The sequence below is a fragment of the Ovis canadensis genome, chromosome X (genome assembly GCF_042477335.2).
Source record: "Ovis canadensis isolate MfBH-ARS-UI-01 breed Bighorn chromosome X, ARS-UI_OviCan_v2, whole genome shotgun sequence".
NCBI lineage: Eukaryota > Metazoa > Chordata > Mammalia > Artiodactyla > Bovidae > Ovis > Ovis canadensis.
Genome location: NC_091727.1, coordinates 13,928,947 through 13,937,500, shown reverse-complemented (window position 1 = coordinate 13,937,500; position 8,554 = coordinate 13,928,947).

Genomic DNA, 8,554 nt, shown 5'->3' with positions numbered 1-8,554 from the left:
TGCTAACTAGATATAATGTTAGTCCCATAATGGCACAGATTTTTGTCTGATATGTTCATTGATATGACCGAAGAACCTGTGATAGTGTATGGCACATAGTAGGCATTTGACAAACATTCGTTGAGTGAACAAATACCTGTAGACATGCTTGAAATACAAGAAATGATTGTTTCTGTCTCTTTTGCCTTCTGTTACAGGACCACCTAACCTCCATTAATAGTAGCACTATCATACATGTCCAAGAATGTTCAGCATTGTTTACGTATATCTATGATCTGATTTAATTCTTGCAATATCTGTATGAGATAAGGAAACTAAAGCTTAGAGGAACTTCATAGCTATTTAATATCACAAAGCTAATGACTGACCCAATCATGTTTTGATCATGTGGCCTCTGATTAACGTAACTTGGATAACTGTGTTGCTAATGCAATAGAAAATGAGGACACAAGGAGGTTTAATCTCTATTCATAAATTAAGCAATCATCTTGCAAACAAATCATTCCCTTCTCCAGGGGATCTCCCTGAACCAGGGATCAAACCCTGCAGGGATCACACTGCAGGCTGATTCTTTACCATCTAAGCCACTAGGGAAACCCATTTGAAAGGTGTATGATTCAATCCAAGATATTTCTAAACATTGAATCTGATGGAGTGTGATGACTCCACATAAAACCAGAAAGAGCCTTTATTTCTCCTCACTGGGTTGTTGCAAGTCTGCTAGGAGTGAATTCTATTAAAGTAGAATTACTTTCATTGTCATAATTCCTTATGTTATTAAGTACCACTGTTGTTGGTTTTCTTGGCCCAATTAATTTTTTTCTGAGGAAATAATGTTCTACCAAACAATGGCAAGCAAATAAAATCTCCTTGTGACAATTTTATGGCCTGAGACAATATATTCCACAGATTAAGTCAAGGGTTTGGCCATCAACTGTGTGGCTTTGACAAGTTCCTTACCCACCCTAAATTCCAGGCTCTATATCTGTAAGATGGAATCAAAAAAGTACTCAGCTGTTAGTGTTGTGTTATTAAATGAAATCCTGAAATCAAAATACTTTGCACAGGACCTGGCTCTTAAATGTAAATGCTTAATAAAATATTGCCAGTGTCCTGCCACCACCATCGTATTGGAGAAAAGTTCTTTTTAAATGACATAATACCATTATTTGTTTGAAGAAAGAGTGCCTTTGCTACGGTATGGATGGTTCCTCTGGGTCTGAAGATTCAACATAGGAAGTGAAACTAATCCAGATGAATTACGTTCCTTCTTAGGTGATTTAGGGCCTCACAATCTCCTACAACACGGTAGCCACTAGCCACACGTGACTCTTGAACACTCTAAATGCATCTAGCGCAACTGAGGAACTGAATTTTTAATTTCACTTAATTTTCATGATTTCAACTGAAACTTAAATAGCTGCTTGTTTCTAGTGACAACCAGGCTGGACCGCGCTGTTTTGTTATGCTATGGATGAGACTTTGCAAAACTTTGCCAGGCTCTGCCAGTAGGGGGCACTAGAGGGAGCCTTCAAAGTTGGGAGGAGAAGGCACCTGTTTTTTCCTGTCCACTTTTGTTCCTGCCAGTCACCACAGCAGTGGTTCTTCAGTCTGACAGTGGCAGTTGGTTTCAGTACTTGCCACACTCCTAGTAGTATGCCCGTTTGGACCCCTCAGAGATATCAGGACCAGCTGGACAGTGCCTGCCCCTTCCACCCATGCCCCCAGGTCTGGGTTCCAATTCCGTGGGACTCCAAACCTTTAAATTCCAATAACTCTAACCTCGTCTCTAGGGACAGGTTGCTGCTATAGTTTCCTACCTTTCTCTCATGGTTTCTCTGACAACAGTTCAGTCAGTTCTCCAGATTAAATCTTTTCTGTTAAAATACCTGGCATGGACCTTGCCTGATACCAGCCTCCTGGGATCTCAGTCTGTGTGGGACATATTCCTGCTATTTCAGCCAAATGCAACTCCAGCCCCAGGACTTCACCTAGAACTTCACCTCTGACACAATCCAGCCAGATTTCCCCTTTTTTCCTACTAATTCTTAACCTCACCTTTTAACCAAAAAATGTTAAGGTTTAGTTTAACCGTACCACCTTCAGTTTCTGTTTTTGTTGCTTTCCTCACTGGATCTCACTTTGTTATTCATATTAATTTTCCATTTTCTCTTATGACTATTTTTGTTTTATCTTTTGATTTTCTCCTGTCTTATTCTTGACTTCCTCATTTAAAGTCTCATCTATTTCATTTATTTATCCTTCCTGTTATTTATTTTGAGTGGATTTATTTTTAAAAAAGCTTTAAAATGAACAAATTAACTTTCTTTTATTTTTAACTTATCGATTTGTCTTTGCTTTTTCTCTGTTCTTGGCTTCATATATGCTTTATTTTTCAATATTATAGTAAAATACATGGAACATAAAATTGACCATCTTAACCATTTTTAAGTGCACAGATCGATGGTATTGAATGCATTCATGTTGCTGTGCAGCCATCACTACCACCCACCCCTGTAATTCTGAACATCTTGTAAAAGGTGAAACTATACCCATTAAACAATAACCCCATATTCTCCCCTCCCCCAGCTCTGGGCAATCCCTATTATACTTTCTACTGTTACTGCTTTGAGTACTTTATGTACCTTGTATAAATGGAATCTTGCAATATTTATGTTTCTGAGACTGGCTTATTCCACTTAGTATAGTGTTCCTCAGGTTCCCCCATGTTCCTGCATATTGCAGAATTCCTTCCTTTTACAGGCTGAATAATATTCCATAATGTATATATCCAGTCCTCTGTCAATGCATACATGAATTGAGTCCACATTTTAGCTGTTCTGAATAGTGTTGCTGTGAACGTGAGTGTACATCATATATGCTTTATTTGTTTATTTCCACTTGCACCGAGTCTTGGTTACTGTACGCAGGTTTTCTCTAGTTGTGGTGAGCAGGGGCTCCTCTTCATTGCAGTGCGTGGGCTTCTTACTGCAGTGACTTCTCTTGTTGTGGAGTAGAGGCTTCAGTAGTTATGGCACACGGGCTCAGTACTTTTGGCTAGAGGGCTTAGTTGCTCCGTGGCATTTGGAATCTTCCTGGACCAGGGATTGAACCCATGTCCCCTGAATTGGCAGGCGGATTCCTATCCACTGTACCACCAGGCAAGTCCTGTTTCATATATGTTTTAAATGGCCTTTCATGAAGAAAGCAAGAACTGAGGGAGTGTCAGAGGGCACTGATGAGAGAATACTTTAAATGCTGAAGGAAATGGAGGTGTTCCTTTCTCTCACGTCCTTGCATTTAATTCTCTGACTCCCCCTAATGGAGCTCCCAGCCCAGGGAGGTGTGTTCTCCCAAGAAATTCACCATATAGCAACCAAGGCCATATATAAGTTACCTCTCTTCAGAATCATAACCCTCATTTTGCCTCTGACCCCTTTTCTTCAGTGAAGCATTTTGCATGCTGACCTTTTTCATCATTCAACTCACTGGGCTCTAGATGCATTATCTATGAAAAATATTATCATTGGATTCGAGACAAGGCCTTCTGGTGTCACAAACGTGGAGAGCTTGGCACTAAGGAGTTGGCAGCCAGGGCAAGGCTGAACTCATGGTGTTCTCAGGTGGTCGTGAACTTGATGCCAGTAGAGGCCCGATAATAGATTATGTGGCTGCTTCTTGGACAATTTTACCCAAGTCTGCTGCCTGCCTACTAATTATGGAGCTCCTTGTCCTCACTTTCTTATCAGGGACATGGTAAGGCTCATACAAGGTACACTTTTCCTCAGCTCCCTTCCCTTGCCACAAGGGCCTGAGAGAGATGCGATGAAACAGGCATTAGCACAAATGGGAGTTTAAAAATAGTTCCTGTCCTTTGGGGGAGGTCCTTTGATTTGTCAGGTTCTATTCTTGGCAACCAATGACAAGGAGAAGGGCCAGACCCCGCCACTGTTAGATGTTAGGTCCAAGACCCCACAGCTTCCACCTTGGGGCCAGGAAAAGTCCTCTCAACATATCAAAGCTGCTGGGGCAATGCTTTTAAAAACTTTTGATTTGTTTTTTTTGTTTGTTTGTTTGCTTTTTACCATTGCCCGGTAGTAGATGCTATCTGTCACCCAGGTTTCCTTGGGGACTGAAGCACCCATCCCCCCATCTGCTGGATGCTGAAGTCCCTTTTAGGGAATTGCCCTTCTCTGAAGAGAGCCACATCACAAGGGTCACAGCCCTTCCTCAGGAACAGCCACAGCCGTTGATTAGCTGATGCAGTAGGAATCCCTGGCCCTCTTGCCTCGAGGCGGGACCCTTTAAGGGACCGTCTCAGTTTCAGATTGCTTCACATATGCTCGCCTAAGGCCAAGGTTGTGAAAACATTGCAGTTAACTTCTGTACGCGCCCAAACCTGCTTTCCTCACACCTTTACTTGTGTTCCCAAGAGCACTCGTACAACCTAAGAGATCTGGTGCCAGAAATGATCTGAGGAAGCTCACTCTAAAATAGAACTTGGAAGGTGGGATTGTTAAAACTTTCAAAGGTGGCAAACAGGGATAGAATGCTTTTATATCCTGCAGCCAGTTAGGAGAGAAATTGGGGTGATGTCACAGCACAGCCCTGCCAGAAGCACTGACCTTCCAAGGGAGAAAGGGGACTGTGTCCCAAAATTGCTGCAGGAGCCAGCCAACATATGGTGTTAGTGTCCAGAAGAGAACTATGGTACTGGAGCTTGAGAGTGCTGGATTCAGGAGGAGAGAGCAAAAGGTTGGATCCAAGAGAGGGTATTGATTTGGGAGCACTCGTCTGAAGGCTCCAGGGGACACTTTGATCTTAGCCCAGGGAGACCCATTTCAGACTTCTGACCTCCACAGTTGTAAGGGAATAGATTTGTGTTTTTAAAAGCCTCCGAGTTTGTAGTAGTTCTTATAGCAACAATAGGAAACTCATACTGACCCACGCGTGTATTGCTAACATAGCACATCTGCATCCATGGGCATTTGCAGATGCTGCAAACAGCTGAACAGTGAACAGGCAAGTGTCTGAATACTCCAGAATAGTAGTCAGTTACTCCTCTAGTTACGCCCCAGCATTCCCATTCCCATTCCCTGAAATATGTATTGTTTTTTATTGTGCATTATATTCTTTTTTATTCTTCTTTTATATATTCTTTCCTTTGGGTTCAAAATCCTCAAGATCTGTTCCCAAAAATATCCCTCTGATTTTCAAACAAATTCCTAAAGGTCCTGCATTATAGAAACCTTCTGTTAAGTTTGATGCCATCCTCAGCCTCTCTCCCAGGGCATGCTGAACTCTGATTATGGTTATTGACTGAGTGACAATGATTGGTTGGCTACAAAATATTAATTTGTTCTATGAAGGCACACACGCAGGCAAGGTAGTAAGAGTTTCTTTAAGCAAGGGTAGAAGACTGCTCTACAGACTCACGAGGCCCAGTGGGAAGCACTTCACGGGGAATTGGGGATTCAGAGTATTCGTCAAAGTGTTCTAGATATTTCCATTCGAATTGCTAAAATTACACTCTTTCCAGAGCACTGTTTTCACTCACATCAAAGACATGGCAGGGCTATGAATCCAACCGCTACTATGATTCAGCAGGCAAACTTGAATGTGATCAGACTCAAAGTCAGAGTTAGATTTTTGGGTATTTTATTTTTATTGCTCTAAGAGAGAAAATGTTTTAAAGCATGTTACAGAAAGTCTTTGATTTTAATCTGTGCCTCAAGGCAAAAGCTTAGGCGTATGAGGTTTTTGTTCTTCGTGCTTTCAGTTTGGCACTGCCATCTGGAGCCTCCCATGCTTTAGAGGGGAATGTCTGAGCACATTCTACTGGTTTCTCAGAGAGTCCCTGGTGACATCGAGTCCAGCTGCCCTCAGTAACGGATATGATTCCACATCCTTTGTTGGCTGTTTCTCTTTTCCAGTCTTTCTCTCTCTTCATACTCCTTCACTCCTACTTCCTGGGGTCACCTCCCAAATAAACTACCTGCACCCCCAAACCTTTGCCTTAGCCCTACTTTGGGGACACCCAAAACTAGGACCCTAGTTTGTTGAACCAAACCCACCCCACTGCTTGTTTTTCTGTAGCCTGCTTGTGAGCTGTGAATGATTTTTGTGTTTTTAAGTGGTTTAAAAAAATCAAAATATTTTGTGACATATGAGAATTACATGAAAATCATATTTTAGTGTAAAGTTTTATTGGAACATGGTTGCACTCATTAAGTTTTGTATTATCTATCTACTTTTACACTGCAGAGCCATGTTGACTAATTGTGACAGAAACCATCTGACTTACAAAACCTCGAATAATTCTTATCTAACTCTTCACAGTAAAAGCTTGCTGACCAATGAATCTGGGGAATACATGTTCTACTAAAATTGAATTGTAACACTATCAAGTATACACTAAAATCTAACCTTCTGTGTTACATCAAAATCAATTATTTCCGAATATTTTAGGCATTTAAAAGTTTAGACATATTTCTACACAATTATCATTAATAACTTACTTTTTAGGCCTCAGACTAAGATTTAATGTTGTAATGTCTCTCTTCTTGTTATATGTATAACACATAGACTTTAAAAACCCAGGAAATGATTTCAGTGTTTAACCTTAAGATTTACTCCTTAACTAATTTTATTGAATGCTTGGCACATAGTAAGCAGATAGGGAATAGTCAATAGTAAAGCAAACAAAAAATGACCATAGTTTTCTGAGAGACCAAGTGTCGATAGTTTTCCTTTCATGTTAGAAACCTAACTTGTTATAGAGAGAGGTGTTTCACTTTGTAAGAATTTTTCATTTTCCTTTATTACATTTTGCTGTACTTGCAAGTTCCCCATTACTTACTAATACACTTGGAAAATATCCAATTACTTGCTTTTAGTATCATCTAAGGTTTATTAATGAGGGGATTCCATTTTATGGAGAATGCTCACCCTTACTTAAAAAAAAAAATTGAGGATAGTTTTCCATTGCTCACAGGCTGCATTGCAGATTCCTTAGTTGGTCCTGGATGTCACCTATCTTGCTGAGGTTATCTCCCATGATCCTCCAGTTCAATATCCTTTTACTTTGAGAAGCATCCCCAACCTCCCTGGCCTACACACTATCTCTTCTTATGCATTAGGTGCCCCTAGCAGCAGACTTGGAGACAAAGATTTGTGTGCAAGTGATTTCTTAAGGAGGTGCTCTCAGAAGAAAAAGGTGAGGGGATGGGGTATGTAGGATGGGGAAGAGTGGGATTGTAGGTGAGCTCCCACAGAGGGTACTCCAGCCTCATCCCATGGGGGAGCTCTGGGGTGGGTGTTACTTCTCAGCCTTTGCCTTGCCTTGAGAGCAGGAGTTAGACTTCTGTACTTTGAGGGGCCTGAGTTACTGGCTGAGGGCTGCTCAGGGCCAAGTAGAATCCCAGGCACTGTGGGCTTTCCATGTGGGCAGGCCAAGTAACTCTTGGCATCTAAGGATGTCTTCTAAACAAAATCACAGATAAATCTGTTCTGAGCAGAATCATGCCGAAGCTAGGAAAGGGTGCGCAGAAGTGGTATGAGGGATCTCAGTTTCTGTCACATCATTTCCTCCAGCACGTGCTGCTGTGTGGCGGGTACCACCTTCTACTTCCTAATACCATGTGAAGTAAGCCCTGCAAGTGAATCTTGGCTCCCTACCCAGCCAAAAGAGTTTGGTCATGTTTAAACTTGTCTTAATCTCTTAGATTGGGCTTCTTTAAATGAGCATAGTTCTATATACATCAGAGGATTACTCTGCAGATTAAAAAAACATACCTAGGAGGGCTTCCCTGGTGGCTCAGTGGTAAAAAAAATCTGCCTGCCAATGCAGGAGACACGTGTTTGATCCCTGGTCTGGGAAGATCCCACACATGGAGGGCAGATAAGCCCGTGTGCCACAACTATTGAGCCTGTGCTCTAGAGCCTGGGAGCTGCAACTACTGAGCCCACTTGCTGCAACTACTGAATCCCTTGTTCCCAGATCCCCTGCCTTGCAACAAAAGAAGCCACTGCAATGAGAAGCCCATGCAACTAGAGAGTAGCTCCTACTCTCTGCAACTAGAGAAAAGCCTGCAGGCAGCAATGAAGACCCAGTACAGCCAAAAATAAATAAATAAAGTCATTAAAAAAATATATCTAGGAAGCTAGCACATAAGAGGTCTTCCGCATATGTCAAATCTGAAGTTGTCCCACTTTGCCAGTGTCTGGCAACTCGTACTGTCTCAGCCATAACCTTGAATTAGTCTCTCTTCTGAAACACATGGAATGAATGAAGAACTTCTCTATTTAGTCCAGTTAAACACCATCCCCAAGGATGCATCATTTGTAATTGAGTTAAGCAGAACTTCCCAACCTCTATTGACATTTTGGACTGGATAATTCTTTGTAATGCGGGGGGCAGGGGCTGTGCCATGCACTGTGAGATATTTATCAGCATCCTGGACATCTACCCAGTACATCCAAGTAGACCTCCCTCAAGTTATGACAACTCAGAATGTCACCAGAGATTGCCAAATGTCCCCTAGGAGCAAAATCA